The sequence below is a fragment of the Ranitomeya variabilis genome, chromosome 5 (assembly GCF_051348905.1).
Source record: "Ranitomeya variabilis isolate aRanVar5 chromosome 5, aRanVar5.hap1, whole genome shotgun sequence".
Taxonomy (NCBI): Eukaryota; Metazoa; Chordata; class Amphibia; order Anura; family Dendrobatidae; genus Ranitomeya; species Ranitomeya variabilis.
The window spans coordinates 95,431,864-95,448,862 of record NC_135236.1 but is presented as its reverse complement, the minus strand read 5'-3'; positions in this window follow the sequence as shown (position 1 = coordinate 95,448,862).

The following is a 16,999-nucleotide window of genomic DNA, read 5'->3' as shown; positions in this document are numbered from 1 at the left end:
AGCAGCAGCTCTGACACATCTTGGTAATTTTTAAGGAATCTCTGCACCACCAAATTCGGCACATGTGCCAGGCAAGGAGTATGTGCCAAAATGGCTAGAACCACAGCTGCTTTGAGATTTCGTCCTTTATTGCACACCATCAGGCCTGGCTTGAGGGTACATGGCACCAGCCACTCATCAGTCTGTTGTTTGATCCTCGTCCACAGCTCCTGTGCGGTGTGGGATCTTTCCAACAAACAGATGTTTTAGAGCAGCCTGCTGTCTTTTCCCCATTACTATGTTGAAGATGATGGTGCAGGTGTTATGCTGACCAGATGAGGAGGCGGTGTAGGAGGAAGAAGAAACATGCTTTTTCACTTGTTTACTTCACTGCAGCTCATGCTTGAATTCAGATGCCTGGTCAGGCAAGGTGGTGCTCCGGTTGAGAACATTTATGCCTCACTTCAGGCACTGACTTCACAGCATGCAAACCACCTGCCTGTTGTCATCATCACATTGCCTGAAGAAATGCCACTGCAAGGAGCTCCATTGAGCTGACTTTTTTGCCCTTAGTGATCCACTGACTGTGTGCACTAACACACCCATGTACTAATCCTGAAATTCAACAATGATAGGGAATCAGTGCACTCAATCACTTTCACCTGTTGGGTAGGGCCAAGTGAATGGCCCATGGAACCCCAGCAAGTGGTGTAATCAAAAAGTAGAAATGACTACTGTGTGACTTGAGGCTCTGACTGCTTGGCTGATTGGCAAGGGGTGAGGTGGAAGTCAAATGATCATGATGCTAGGGTGCCAACTCTGCTCTTTCAGCAGGGAACTGGGTGGAAGATAATGCAAAGGAACTGGGGGCACACTTAGCCATCCAATCTAAAACCGCCTCGACATGTTCTAGCCTCACCATTCATCCAGTGGTACTCGGGCCGGAAATTATGCAGAACATCCTGTCGCCTGCATGCACCAGGGGAAGGTGTTTCATTTGGGAACATATTAGGCGCAGAATGACCAAGTCCTCTCCCTCCCTGCAGCAGCTATACCACCACCACCAGCAGCACAATGGCCACATCCCCTATTTGATGCTCTTCTCACTTTCCTCACCCCAAGAAGTGCACAGTAGAGAAGTGAAAGTGCCCAGCAGATTATTACATTCTTAGGGCACTCTGCACCAGGCTGTTATGGCACTCTGCACCAGGCTGTTAGGACACTACACCAGGCTGTTGGTGTACGATGCTATGCAATGTTTAATAATATAGCACTCGGCCGTGTTATATGCTTGTGTGACTCTGGCCTTACTCAGTGTGTTAGACATGTATTTTCTGGACAACTGAAGGCTTTTCAGCATTTCAATTTGCGGCAAATCAATTAATTGGGAACCAAATTGTTTGCGAAGCCAATTTGAATTTTGAAAATATTTCCTCTTCTCTACCTACAAGATTTATGTAAGTCTCGTAGGAAATAGTTGCATGAGGAGATATCGCTGAATTGTATCATTGTCAAATCACGAAAAGAGAAAAATGTACTTGAAAGATTTATATTTTTTCTTCAATGACATAGTAAATTAATTTTCAATTTTTAAATCAAACAAATTTTTATTGAAAAGTCTTGTTTCCCATCAAATTTTTAGTTACAACATGTATTACCATAATCAAAACATTTCTTTTTATGGACACACATATAAACAAAATTGAACAAAAGAACCTAACATAGGGGTTCTAAACATCATTTCTCAATTATAAATCTATGATCTTGACTTCCCACACAGAACAATATTATTCTACTAAACATTATGATCCTATATATAGGCATATTACAACATCAACCGCACATATTGAAAAGTTCTAAAGTATATATTACAGTGATGTATCGGGTCTCAACGTCAACCTCGCCTCTCCAGCAGTAACCTTCTTCATGGCATTCCAGGTGTAATCAACCAAGGACCCCATATTCTCTCAATTTTAAAATTCTAAATTTTGCTGGAGGCTTAGAAACTTAAATTTGTATAGTCAAAAAGGATAGAAAAAAAAGATCCTGACTGACATCCTACCAAATGCTTCGTTTAAATAAATTCTATACATCTGATTGAAAACATCTCCTTTTCTGTGAGCACTTAGCTAACACAGGTCTTTACAGCTGCATTGTAGCATTCTGGGCCCAGTGTAATTAATACGGACAAAGGCCAAACAACAAGGGATAAAGAGTGGACTAACAATAAAGAAGACAATATAATTGTCACTTGTGCATTGGCTGTTCATTTAATGGAGAGGCAGGAACTTCCCATATCATTGCTATGTACTAAGAGGAGCATTGATGGAACCTTTGTGACATTAATCAGCAGTACGTGCCGGCAACTTCGAATAGATTGCCATAACCCTCAATTACTGTTCTGTGCATGTTTCTGGACATATGACCAGCATCGTGCACTGAACTGGTATTTGAACAGTATATCATCTGGTATGATTAGTATGGATTTTTCAGTGACGTGTAGTAGTTTGATTTCTTTCCAATGATGGGAGGGTTGCTCTACAATTCCCTTAGGCCTTATTCACACCTTGGGACAGCACACAAATGAAAAATGGATGGCAATTGTGATGTTTGTTGAATTGCATACCCTATCATTAGTGGTGAAGAGTTTGATCCACAGATTTGACCAAACTAAGATATCTCTTTATTACATTTTTGCAGACTGTTGATCTTCAAATATAACGGGCATGTAGACTATATGTCCATGTGCTGATACAATAACCAAGAGATAGCACACATGTGATAACAACTGATGTTCAGGTAAGGCCTTAATAATTGTGGGCCTGATGTGTGGCCTTATTATCCTGTTTTGAGATTGCCTTTTGGCCTCTTTGGACCCAGTGTATGGTTGGACAGAGCCCTTGAGATGTAGGCTTCTGAGAAGCAGAATGCCAGGGAGAAAATGAGAGATTGTCATCAGACACATGTCAGAGCCTGCTTGTTGCTATGCTGCAGATTCCTCTCCCTCTGCACTGCTGTGCTCGCTCTCCAGGGCACCTTCCCAAGTTGGGTCAGTGACTTCATTGTCCTCCACTTCTGCACTCAGTCCTCTTGACTTTTTGACCTAACATTATCACTTGTTGGAAACTGTGTCTCATCATCAGCTACCTCTTGAGACACTAATTGCCTTCCCCACCGTCATCTTCATCAGGCTGTGACTGCTCAAGTATTTGGGCATCTGATACAGAACTATCTATTACTAGCACCAGGGCTTGAGGCCTGCTGTGATTCATGACAAACCACAGCTGACATCAACTCCATCTATCAAACCCAGATTGCCTCACCAAGTCAATAATGAAGATCTGGACAAAGCACCAGAATTGGCGCATCTCATGTGAAATGCCACTTTTACGTTGGCTGCGGGATGATATTTTTAGACTGGAAAAGGCCCAATAACCATGGACCTTCCCAAGCTGATAATATCAGCTCACAGCTGTCTGCTTTACCTTTGCTGGTTTTCAAAAATAGGGGATACGTTTTCATTATTACATATTTATTAGGATAAACAATCCTAAAAAGCTGTAGAATAAGCTCCACATGAAAAGCACTAAAGGGTGATAGTTTATTATTCAGTATGTAGGGCACTAGTGAAATTATATATATATACAGAATATCTTTCTATTCTATCATCCACCTATTCTATATATCTATTCTAGGTATCTATCTATTCCATTTATCTATTTATTTTGAGGGTCCTGGCTGTGAATTTACTGTACTTGGCTGATGAAATTTTGTGGTTCCTTTGAGATGTGTGCATTAAAATCGGACTGCATACAGATGGTCCTTGTGCCGTTCAACTTTTTTCTCGCACCCATTGACGTGCATTGGTGAGTCTCGTCCGATATGCGAGTGCAATTGCAGCATGCTGTGATTTTTTCCTTAGTACAATTAGAGCTGAGGAAAAATTAACAGATGAGCACTGACTCATTGAAAAAGATTGGTCCCCGTGCAGTGTGATGTTTTCTCGCATTGCACTCCTGCCTTTTATACATCAGTGTGAGCGAGCCCTAAACCTCCTCTTCTTTCTCAGTCGAAATGGCAAATATCCATCTTCAATTGTGTGTCGTTGCTGGCTCACAGAAATATACCTAAAATCTTAATCTTCATTGAAATTGATTAAAAAATATCAAATAATTTTTGGAAACTACTTATCAAAAGCAAATGTTAAAAAGAGAATACATTCATATAAATATATAAACAATTCGTCAACGTGATAAGGCTGCTGTTAAATAGGTAGAAAAAAGTCGATTATGCAGCGAAACGTCCTCAAGTAAGTTAAAACTTATTTCACAAAAATATTAAAACCAGGAATAATTACACATAACAGATCAGACTACAGAGAAATAAAACCACGACTGACTAGTTTCAGCATACAGCCTTAATCATGACCATGATAGAATCTCCTTTTTATACTTGCTGCTGCAGAAAAAGTCATCTGCACCCACCTTGAGAGTGAGCACAACCATACCTGCAGTTTGTATAACCACTATTTAGTTGTGATACATTTACACCAATTGTTTTCAAAACTGTACATCTGTCTTGAGTCCCCTGTATATCTTAATAATGCTATCTGTAATTTAGTATGACAGGTTTATGTAGTGTACTACTTATGAAGAATTTATTTTTAAAAAGCAATCTCAACCATACAATTAGCGATCTCTCTCCCATCGCTCATGACAAGGCAGATGTTACAATTTTTTCCATTCATTTCGTAAGTTACTTTCAACATTGAATCCAGTCAATTCCATCTCCTGTGGAATTTTCTGTAAATTGAAATCCATTATTTCATCACAATTATGTGCTATGCCTGCTTTTCCGTGACCATACAGTAAAAGGGTTAAAGTATGCTTTTATTCTTTCTAATAGAAGATGTGTATAAAAGTGCCATTGCCCCATGATGCAGCTGAGTGCACCCGCTCTGGAATCCAGCACGCTAAGCAAAAGCGGAAAGAATAAAACATGAATTCAGACAAGCAGGGAGCATAGACAATGAAAGAAGTAGGACACGCACAGAGCTAAGGAGAAAATCTCAATTAATTTGGATAATATTTCGGCATTAGCAGTTTGTACTGGGAGAAGGGGTTTAGGAATAAATGTTTTAATGTAAGATCTGTTTGAAGCATAAGAAGATTTAAAGTAGTTATGAAAAGAGTCAAAAAAACATCCTGGCTGGGTGAAGTAGGTGTCACTTATGTAACGCTCCTAAATTCTATGGAGGAAGTTAACAAACTTTTACAAAGTTTTTAAAAACAGCTGCAAATATTATAACACCGCAAAAGAAAGGATGCGTACTAGAGATGAGTGAGTAAATTCAGATTGGATTTTTGTAAAACTTTAGGAAATTCACTGGACCAAGTGAATTTGAACAATATGAAATTTGATTTGAATCGTCAAAAATGCTGGAATTTATTTTACACATGCGAAAAATTACTTCACGCAGAGAAGGCTCACATGTCCTCGGGCACAACCAGGTAGGCTAACCAATAATGGTTTGCAACTATCACGTCATATAGTATAGTACACATATCATATAGTATATATACAGTAGCACAACCTGTGGCAGTCTGTATAAAAGCCGAGGCAGTGAATGCAGCGCAGCAGCTATTTTGAGAAGAATTTGTTTAGTAACAGTATGTCACAGCTAAAACCTTAGCAAAAGAGATTGGGACAAAAAGACCCAAAAAATCTCTTTGAATATACCATACAGATATTGTGTGTGACAAAATAGCAGTGGAGAATGGCTACCTTCCATTTACCCATAGCCATATATTTGAAGGTCAGTTTGGGCTGCGCTTGCATTAAACAATTTAAAAGGGGTTGGATATAGCCCTAGGACGCCTCAGAGTGCTAGACTTATTTTTTTGAAAACTGGAGTATCTGTGATTCCCAAGAAAATGATTAACCACAATTTTTTTTTTTTTTAAATATGCCGATGATAACAAATTTAAATTTCAAGAGACTCAATCATCCTTAAAACCTACCTAATCTTTTAACCAGCACTTCCATGTGAGCAAATCTATGGCCTCATTGGGCTTGTACCATACTGCAAACATTACCATGCATCAGTGGGAGCGCCATGATTCCATCAGAACAGTAATCAAAACATTCATTGGTAGAGGGGGGCTGTAATGGGCGCAGCTTGATGGAAGCCCCCACATGACTGCGTTGCTGAGAGGAGGGGTTTGCAGTTTGAATAATAACAGGGATCGTTATGGGATTGGTGGGATTTTTGAATGGGGGGGCGTTTTTTGGTGGCACAAGGAGGCGGGAGCTGGAAAAGTGCAGGAAGAATTCATTAGTGCGGTGTCTGAGGAGGAGAGAAGACCTGTCACACAAGCAGGGCTTACCATGTCATCGGTCGACAGCCTTGTGGCACAGCTGCGCAGGGAAGCATGGTCCAGGAGCGACGGATGGTTGGAGGAGCAGCTCTCCAGGCTGCTTGGAGACAGCGGGAGCCAGGGCAGCAGGACCAGGAGGACGAGGCCACCAGAGAGGTTGTCGCCCGACATGGGACCGCGCAGCTGAGGCAGGCCACGGAGCCCCTCCGGGGACCCTGCGGGGGCTGTGGGATGCGGCGCGATCACCCCGCCCGCTCCCCCCTCCGGCAGGAATCCACCCACAGGCTCTACCGGCGTGAGTCGGCGGCGCGGAGTGGGGACAAGACAGGCGCGGCCAGATGCCAGGGCCGCGCCAGATGTCAGGGCCGCACCGGAAGTGCGGCCTAGTCCTGGATGCGACGGAGTGGCGGCGCCCTCTAGTGGATCCAGGACCCACCGGAGTACAGCGCAGGCAGCGGCGGCAGCGGCGGAGCCTTTGATGAGCCCAGCAGTTACACCAGGGACCAGGAATTCCGTGGCTGGACGTGCAGCAGCGGGCTCACCGGGATCACGGTCCTCAGGTGGGCCTGGCAGTGTAACCGGTCAGCAGAGCAGGGCGGCGGGCAGGCTGAATGCGCCACTTCAGCAGGGCTCGGGACGTGGAGGTCGTGTTGAGGGGTGCCGGCGGGGTCAGTCTGGCTGGAGGCCGCAGAGGACTACTGACAGCCGATAGGTCCTGATCCACCAGGAGGTCAAGCGAACAGAACGTTTCACCAGTCTTGGTCCCCCTGGTGACGTGGAGGCCAGGGGCGTGGGCCTGGGGCAGCAAAGTGGAAGTGACAACTCCGGATCGGGGAGCGATCATCCAGACGATGGTGTGCAACGGGATTCAGGAGACACGGCTGGAGGGAACACAGCACCCGCGCAGCCTCGTGAGTATATGTCTTGTGTTTTTCCAGTGCTGGGTGGAGCGGGGTTAGCGGAGCAGGTAGGGGATGCTAATTCAGGGTTCCCTGGGGTTAGAGAGCTTTTGGTGGGCATGTCGCATATTTTGAGGAGATTGGATGGTGGTGCGACAGATAGCATGGGGTGTCACCCGTGGGGGCTTGGTTGACGGATTTTGGTAACGCAGCAAGTGGGGGCGCTGGCGAGATAGTGAGGTCTGGTGGTGCGGCGTCGGCGCAAGCAGCTGGGGTGTCGGTGTCAGTTCAAACGGAGACAGGCAGGAGGGATGAAGTGAAATTAGACGATAGGGCGAAAGGGGAGGTTTTCATGTGTTCCCTTTGGAAAAATTTAACTTGGACAAAGGGAAGAAGGATGATAGCAAAAAGGAAGAGGAGGGGGGGCGTGGCTATGTAGTCCAAGAGAGAGGACGCACCTCAGGAGAGCTCCGGTCATCCTGAATTAAATCCTGCCATAAATCCCCTGACTTACCGGCTGCACCGGCTAGGAGGGTGCTCTTAAGACCCCAGGAGACCGGCAACCCCTGGAAGCGGCACTTTTGGAGCTCAGAGACGCCAGGAGGTGAAGTGACCTGAGCGGGCGGCAAGATCCCTGTGCTGCGGTGGCCATCTTGTGGCACGTGTCCCAGCACTTGGGACGCGGCGCCGGCGGTTACCGGAGCCGGTGACATCCCCCCTGAAGGAGACGGACGCCGGAGCTGAGGCGGGAGCGCTGTGGAACACCGAGACACAGGTGCTGGGTCTGGGGCGGCGAGCGGCGCCTGGGAGGACGGCAGCCATTACTACAGCGCACTCTCCAGCAGTAAGGAGAGCGGTGCTACACAGCAGATCGCGTTATAACCCGGGAGGCAAACATACTGCTGAAATAATAAAAGGACAGTGCGGTGTGTGCCCTGGAAAATTGGGCCCTGCACCCCCTTTATCTGACAAGCTCCTGTTTGTACCATAAACTTTGGAGGGATTAACCCCTCCCTCCCTGCTGTGCTGCCTGTGGAGGCTGTGAGCTGCTCTGGGGCATAGTGCCTGGGTGAATCCTGAGCTGCTGGTTCTGTGAATACCTGACAATCCTCTTATCTGGCTGGTGATCTCCTTAGGATCTACCCCTGAATTTAACTTTGCCGGATCGGCTATTGGAGAATAGACCAGCTATAGCTATATGTGTGATCCATCTGAAGGGTCCTTCTGCTAACCACCATGCAACACTCCAAAGGAGCGGGGGCTGCTGAGAAATTAAAGAAATATACCAGAGAAGACACTTCTGATAATGCACGCACTCTCAGAAATAATCCCACACAGAACCAACGCAAAAGTCGTCCTTCTGACAGTAATGAGGAGGGAGAGCAGGGCGAACTGACTCTTAAACAAGCGTCTGAGCAACTGATGCAGGCCATATCCCTCACCAGATCTTCTCTTACTGAGAAAATAGAAGATGTACACACTGAAGTGGGTCGTTTGCGAAATGATATGCAAGCTATGAGAGGACGCATCTCGGAGGTTGAAACAAGAGTGTCTCAGATAGAAGACACCATCACTCCTATGGAAACTAAATTGTCAAAAGCCGCCGGGTCCGTGAATGCCTGGAAACAAAAAGCAGACGACTTGGAAAATAGGCTGCGTCGAAACAACATTCGAATTATTGGCCTGCCGGAGCGCTCGGAGGGTCAACAGCCTGAGCAATTCCTGGAGGATTGGCTGAAAACCTCCCTAGGAGATGGATTCTCCTCAACATTTTCTGTGGAGAGGGCCCATAGAGTACCGACGAGGCCTCTTCCCCCCGGAGCACCGCCCCGGCCCTTCTTGGCACGCCTCCTTAACTGCAGAGATAGAGATGCGATACTCCGTTTGGCGAGGCAGAGGGGCCCTATTAAATTTAATAACGCTACTATATCAATTTTCCGGATTTCTCCATGGAACTCCAGAAGCAGCGAGTTCGACTCGTGGAAGTTAAGAAGCGGCTCAGGGATAAAAACATCATTTATTCCATGCTTTACCCGGCTCGACTCCGCGTTGTCCATGAAGGCTCTTCCCTGTTTTTTACAGATCCGGCGGAGGTAACCGAATGGTTACGAACATACAAGGTGTCTCATGTGCCGGACTCCTGAACAAACATTTTTTTCTTATCCAATGGCAGCACAAAATAGAGCTCTCCATACAAGGTGTTGAGCTTACCAACAATACTGAACGCTGATTCCAGTGAGGGTATCCCCTTTTCTAATTGACTGTAGGAGCATAGGATTATACTCCTCTACTGTTCAAGTTATATTTTGTTTGGGTTCTTACACCAGTTTTGACTGTTTGATATGTTTGATGGTCGCCATTAATAATTCTGTGCTCTGCGTGGTGTTCCTGATCTCTACATGAGCTATGATGTATAATATTCCTTTTCTCAAGTGTAGCTATGGGATCTGAGATTGTATGTATGACTTGGAATGTACGGGGTATTAAGACCCCCCGTAAAAAAATCAAGGTATTTTCACAGATTAAGCGGTATCATCCCCATGTTGTAGCACTTGTGGAGACACATCTGACAAGGGACACAGCTAAATGTACGCAAAAGCCGTGGGTGCAGTGGTCCCTTCACGCATTTCATACCAGCTATTCAAGAGGGGTCTCTCTGCTAATTCATAGAAGTGTTAGATGGGAGGCCAGGGAGGCAAGACGAGATCCCGAAGGTCGTTTTGTTTTTGTACACGCCTTTATTAACACGCGGGAATACGTGATACTGTGCATCTATAACCCACCCCCAGCTAATATATCGGTCCTCCGCATGGCAATGGGATTCTCCCTAAATTATCCTGACGCTAGTATTATTTGTATGGGAGATTTTAACTTAGTCATGGATAGTTCCTTAGATAAATTGAGAATGGATGACGGGATGTCTGGAGGCCCTACTATTCAATCTCCCTCTCAATTGGCACTGTTTATGGGTGGTAGTGGATGGCTGGACCTATGGAGAATACGTCACCCTGGGGTAAGGGATTACACTTGTCATTCGTCAACTAGACGGTCTCTATCTCGCATAGACTATATATTTGGGTCTAGTGACCTGGCATTACGGGTGGATAGTATTGAGCATGGCAATAGGGGGATATCGGACCACAGTCCAGTCATTCTTAAACTTAAATATGGTCAGTCAAATAATACTATACCCTGGAAATTGAATCCCTTCTGGCTGAAATTAATAGATTCTAGCGATAGAACGGTGGATCAGCTGAACTGTTTTATCCTTACCCACCCAGACCCCTCAAATCTTAGTCTGTTTTTGGATACCCTAAAAGCATATCTAAGGGGATGTCTGTCTTCCACAATTTCCTATATTAAAAGAAAAACGGCAGGGGAGGATGACGAGATGGAGCGACGGTTGAAGGAATCCGAGACCGCCTATGTGGCCAACCAAACTAGTGGCAATAGGGTGGCATGGCTCACTTCCCAAAGGTTATATACCCAACATATAGACACAAAATCAAAACGCAAGTTGTTTTTTACCCGTCAATCCTATTTCGAATTGGGGAACCAGGCCAGTAAACTATTGGCTTTTCTAGTACGCCAGCACAACACATCTAATACAGTATTACAGATCCGGGCACACGATGGGTCATTGGTATCCTCTACCGAGGAGATCCTACAGTGTTTTCACGATTACTATAAATCTTTATACAAGTCTAGTAGTGGTGTTGGTGTTCCTGAACGTGTAGACTATTTATCGGACATAACGTTCCCCTCATTGAGTCCAGTTCAGCAAGCCTTTATGGAAGCTGAGTTTACTTTGGAGGAGGTGGAGCAAGCTATAATGGATATGGCCACCGGGAAGGCCCCTGGACCTGATGGGTTTCCTATTGAGCTGTATAAGAAATATCGAGGTCAACTGGCACCACTTTTATTGAAGGTACTTAGAAGTACAGTATATGGGAGGGAGAGACTATGCCCGAAACATTTTATGATACAAACATTATTGTACTTAAAAAAGAAGGGAAGGATCCCCTGGAGTGTGGATCGTATCGCCCCATATCACTAGTGAACGTAGATTACAAAATTTTCACTAAAATATTGGCCACTAGACTAAATACGCTCATATTAGACCTTATACACCCAGATCAAACTGGCTTTATGCCTGGGAAAAGTACTTCTATTAATATCAGGCGGGTCCAATCGGTGATTCAGTATAGCTCTCTAGAGCCGGATAATAGTTGGGCGCTGGCATCGCTGGATACGGCCCAGGGCATTCGACTCTCTCGAGTGGTCTTTCCTCTCCGCGTGTCTGCAGAAATATGGTTTTGGAGAGAAATTTATCAGGGGGGTAGACACGTTGTATAAGAATCCCAAGGCGCGTGTAATTGTAAATAACTCCACCTCAGATTCTTTTACCTTACACAGGGGAACCCGTCAGGGATGTCCTCTGTCCCCCGCTCTCTTCGCCCTTGCGATAGAGGCTTTAGCAATACGCATAAGATCTTCCAAGGACATCAAGGGAATAAATATTGCGGATCATGTGGATACCATTGGCCTCTATGCGGATGATATGATAATATTTATGGATAAAATAGAAGAAACCCTACCACAAGTGACAGCAACCATAGATAAATTTAGTAAATTCTCCGGCCTATATATAAACTGGGATAAGTCTGTCCTGATGCCTTTATCTCATACTTCGGTTCCCTGTCTTGGGGCTCTCGCGACGCTACCTGTGGTTTCCAACTTCAAATATCTGGGTATGCATATGTCTCAATATAGTCGGTTGGACCTACAACAAAACATTTACCCACTGTTGGATTTGGTCAAATCTAAATTTATAACCTGGAGTAGACTCCCCCTCTCTGTCGCAGGTCGCATTAATCTAATTAAAATGATACTGCTTCCCAAACTCAATTACTGCTTTCAACATGGTGCTGTACCAATACCCAAGTCATTTTTCGCAAAATTAAACTCCTTAATCACATCCTTTATATGGGGGAAGACCAGGCCCAAACTTAAATTATCTATTTTACAGAGACCAAAAAAGGGGGGTGGGGCGGCTTTACCAGACCTTTATTTGTACTACCTTGCTGGGCAGGCTAAGGCGATAAGCAAGTGGATGCCTAATAGCTCCCTACCTAATTCCGAAAGTCATTTAATTCATTCTGCCCGGATTAATTGCCCACTGGGATTTTTGGAGATGGAGAAATTTGGTGCTTGTCGTCTGTTGCCTATGCTCCGACTAGCGAGATTGGTATGGAGACAAATAAAAAGAATTATTAAATTTGTGGATGTCATAGCTGAAATGCCACTGTGGAATAATGGTTATATACCAGAATTACTAAATCACCCATCCACTGATTTCTGGGTCTCTCATGGTGTTCTCTCGGTGAGCGATGTACACAACCAGGGTTTTTTTGTAACCTTTGAACAATTACAAAATAATTACAACATCCCTAGGTCTCAATTCTTCCGGTATTTACAACTAAGGTCAGCTTTCCAGTCGCACATACGAAATGTAGGTACGGGTCGGGCGATCTCTTCTTTGCCTTTGATAGGTATCTGTTGTGAATCCGCTTTTGGGCTCCCCTGGTGGTTGCTGGTGGTACTGATGACTTGTGTGTGCTTTGCGGTCTCAGTTCACCTGCTCCCATCAGTGTTTGGGAGTTTCCTATTTAGCCTTGCTCTCCAGTCATTTCCTTGCTGGTCATCATTGTAACCAGAGCCTTCTGTTGCATGTTCCTGCTACTAGTCTGCTGATCAGCTAAGTGGACTTTTGTCCTTTAGTTTTTGTATCTTTGTCCAGTTTGCAGTTTTGTTATTCTCTGTAGCTGGAAGCTCTTGTGGGCTGAAATTGCCACTCCTGTGTCATGAGTTGACACAGGAGTCTTAAAGTAATTTCAGGATGTTTTTTTTTTAAAGGGTTTTCAGTTGACCGTGAAGTCCTCTTTTGTATCCTTCTGCTATCTAGTAAGTGGACCTCTCTTTGCTAAATCTACTTTCATACTGTGTATGTAGTTTCCTCTGAACTCACCGTTATTATATGTGGGGGGCTTCTATCATCTTTGGGGTATTTCACTAGAGGTAAGCCAGGTCTGTTTCTTCCTCTACCAGGAGTAGTTAGTCCTCTGGCTGGCGCGTGGCATCTAGGGATAATCGTAGGTATGCTCCCTGGCTGCTATTAGTTGTGTGGTAGATTTAGCTCACAGTCAGCTCGAGATTCCATCACCCAGAGCTCGTCCGTTATTTTTGTGTTTTGACGTTCCCCTGCCATTGGGAACCATGACAGTATGACCGGCCATGTGTTAAAGTTATTGGCAGAAGAAAGGAGAGAAAAAGAAGTCTGCAGATTTTTTTTTTTTCTCCCCTATGCTTGCTCCATAGTTGGATCAGTTGTATTTCAGCTCTAATTACAGCCTTTGCCTTTCTCTCCTTCTAATCCTTGAATGGCTCTGATCTCACCTGTTTAAAGATGGATCCTCAGAGTTTGGCTGCAGGTTTAAATAATCTTGCTACTAAGGTTCAAAATTTACAAGATTTTGTTATACATACTCCTATGTCTGAACCTAAAATTCCTACACCAGAGGTGTTTTCCGGAGATAGATCTCGGTTTCTGAATTTCAAATATAATTGTAAATTATTCCTTTCTCTCAGACCTCACTCCTCTGGAGATCCTGTCCAGCAGGTTAAGATTGTAATTTCTTTGCTGCGAGGTGACCCTCAAAATTGGGCATTTTCATTGACACCAGGGGATCCTGTGTTGCTCAATGTGGATGCGTTTTTTCTGGCTTTAGGGTTGCTTTATGAGGAACCTAATTTGGAGATTCAAGCTTAAAAAGCTTTGATAGCCCTATCTCAAGGGCAAGATGAAGCTGAGATATACTGCCAAAAATTTCGTAGATGGTCTGTGCTTACTCAGTGGAATGAGTGCGCCCTAGCGGCAAATTTCAGAGAGGGCCTCTCTGATGCCGTTAAAGATGTTATGGTCGGGTTCCCTGCGCCTACAGGTCTGAATGAGTCCATGACAATGGCTATTCTGATTGATCGGCGTTTGCGGGAGCGCAAGCCTGTGCACCATTTGGCGGTATCTTCTGAAAAGATGCCAGAGAATATGCAATGTGACAGAACTCTGTCCAGAAGCGAGCGGCAGAATTATAGGCGTAAAAATGGGTTATGCTTCTATTGTGGTGATTCTGCTCATGTTATATCAGCATGCTCTAAACGCACAAAGAAGGTTGACAAGTCTATTTCAATTGGCACTTTCCAGTCTAAATTTATTCTGTCTGTAACCTTGATTTGTTCATTATCAGTTATTACCGTGGATGCCTATGTGGACTCTGGCGCCGCCCTGAGTCTTATGGATTGGTCCTTTGCCAGGCGCTGTGGGTTTGATTTAGAGCCTCTGGAAGTCCCTATACCTCTGAAGGGTATTGATTCTACACCATTGGCTAGTAATAAACCACAATACTGGACACAAGTGACTATGCGTATGACTCCAGACCATCAGGAGGTGATTCGCTTCCTTGTGTTGTACAATTTACATGATGTTTTAGTGCTTGGATTACCATGGTTACAAGCTCATAACCCAGTCCTTGACTGGAAAACAATGTCTGTGATAAGCTGGGGATGTCGGGGGGCTCATGGGGATGTACCTTTGGTTTCCATTTCGTCATCTACTCCCTCTGAGATTCCGGCATTTTTGTCTGATTATCGTGATGTTTTTGAGGAGCCTAAAATTGGTTCAATCCCTCCCCACAGAGATTGTGATTGCGCCATAGATCTGATTCCTGGCAGTAAATTTCTGAAGGGTCGTTTGTTTAATTTATCTGTACCTGAACATACTGCTATGCGAGAGTATATCAAGGAGTCCCTGGAAAAGGGACATATTCGTCCTTCTTCATCTCCTTTAGGAGCCGGTTTTTTCTTTGTGTCTAAAAAAGATGGCTCTCTGAGGCCTTGTATTGATTATCAACTCCTGAATAAAATTACAGTCAAATATCAGTATCCGTTGCCCTTGCTGACTGATTTGTTTGCTCGCATAAGGGGGGCTAAGTGGTTCTCTAAGATTGATCTTCGTGGGGCGTATAATTTGGTGCGAATTAAGCAGGGGGATAAGTGGAAAACCGCATTTAATACGCCTGAGGGCCATTTTGAGTATTTAGTAATGCCTTTCGGCCTTTCTAATGCACCTTCAGTCTTTCAGTCCTTTATGCATGATATTTTCCGTGAATATTTGGATAAATTTATGATTGTGTATTTGGATGATATTTTGATTTTTTCTGATGACTGGGAGTCTCATGTTCAACAGGTCAGGAGGGTTTTTCAGGTTTTGCGGGCTAGTTCTTTGTGTGTAAAGGGTTCAAAGTGTGTTTTTGGGGTTCAAAAGATTTCTTTTTTGGGGTACATTTTTTCCCCTTCTTCTATTGAGATGGACCCTGTCAAGGTTCGGGCTATTTGTGACTGGACGCAGCCTACTTCTCTTAAGAGTCTTCAGAAATTCTTGGGCTTTGCTAATTTTTATCGTCGATTTATAACTGGGTTTTCTGGCGTTGCTAAGCCTTTGACTGATTTGACTAAAAGGGGTGCTGATGTTGCCGATTGGTCCCCTGCTGCTGTGGAGGCCTTTCGGGAGCTTAAGCGCCGCTTTTCGTCTGCCCCTGTGTTGCGCCAGCCTGATGTTTCTCTTCCCTTTCAGGTTGAGGTCGATGCTTCGGAGATCGGAGCAGGGGCGGTTTTGTCGCAGAAAAGTTCCTACTGCTCAGTGATGAGACCTTGTGCGTTCTTTTCTCGAAAATTTTCGGCCGCCGAGCGGAACTATGATGTTGGTAATCGGGAGCTTTTGGCCATGAAGTGGGCATTTGAGGAGTTGCGTCATTGGCTTGAGGGTGCCAGACATCAGGTGGTGGTTTTGACTGATCACAAGAATCTGATTTATCTAGAGTCGGCCAGGCGCCTGAATCCTAGACAGGCACGCTGGTCGTTGTTTTTCTCTCGGTTTAATTTTGTGGTCTCATACCTACCGGGTTCTAAAAATGTGAAGGCAGATGCTCTTTCTAGGAGTTTTGAGCCTGACTCTCCTGGGGATTCTGAACCTGCTGGTATCCTTAAGGATGGGGTGGTTTTGTCTGCTGTCTCCCCAGACCTGCGACGTGCTTTGCAAGAATTTCAGGCGGATAGACCTGATCGTTGTCCGCCTGGTAGACTGTTTGTTCCTGATGATTGGACCAGTAGAGTCATCTCGGAAGTTCATTCTTCTACGCTGGCAGGTCATCCTGGAATTTTTGGTACCAGAGATTTGGTGGCTAGGTCCTTCTGGTGGCCTTCCCTGTCTCGAGATGTGCGTGTTTTTGTGCAGTCTTGTGATGTTTGTGCTCGGGCTAAGCCTTGTTGTTCTAGGGCTAGTGGGTTATTGTTGCCCTTGCCTATCCCGAAGAGGCCTTGGACGCACATCTCTATGGACTTTATTTCTGATCTCCCTGTTTCTCAGAAAATGTCTGTCATCTGGGTGGTGTGTGACCGTTTTTCTAAAATGGTTCATTTGGTACCTTTGCCTAAGTTGCCTTCCTCATCTGAATTGGTCCCTCTATTTTTTCAAAATGTGGTTCGCTTGCATGATATTCCGGAAAACATCGTTTCTGACAGGGGAACCCAGTTCGTGTCTAGATTTTGGCAGGCATTCTGTGCCAGGTTGGGCATTGATTTGTCTTTTTCGTCTGCATTCCATCCTCAGACTAATGGCCAGACGGAGCG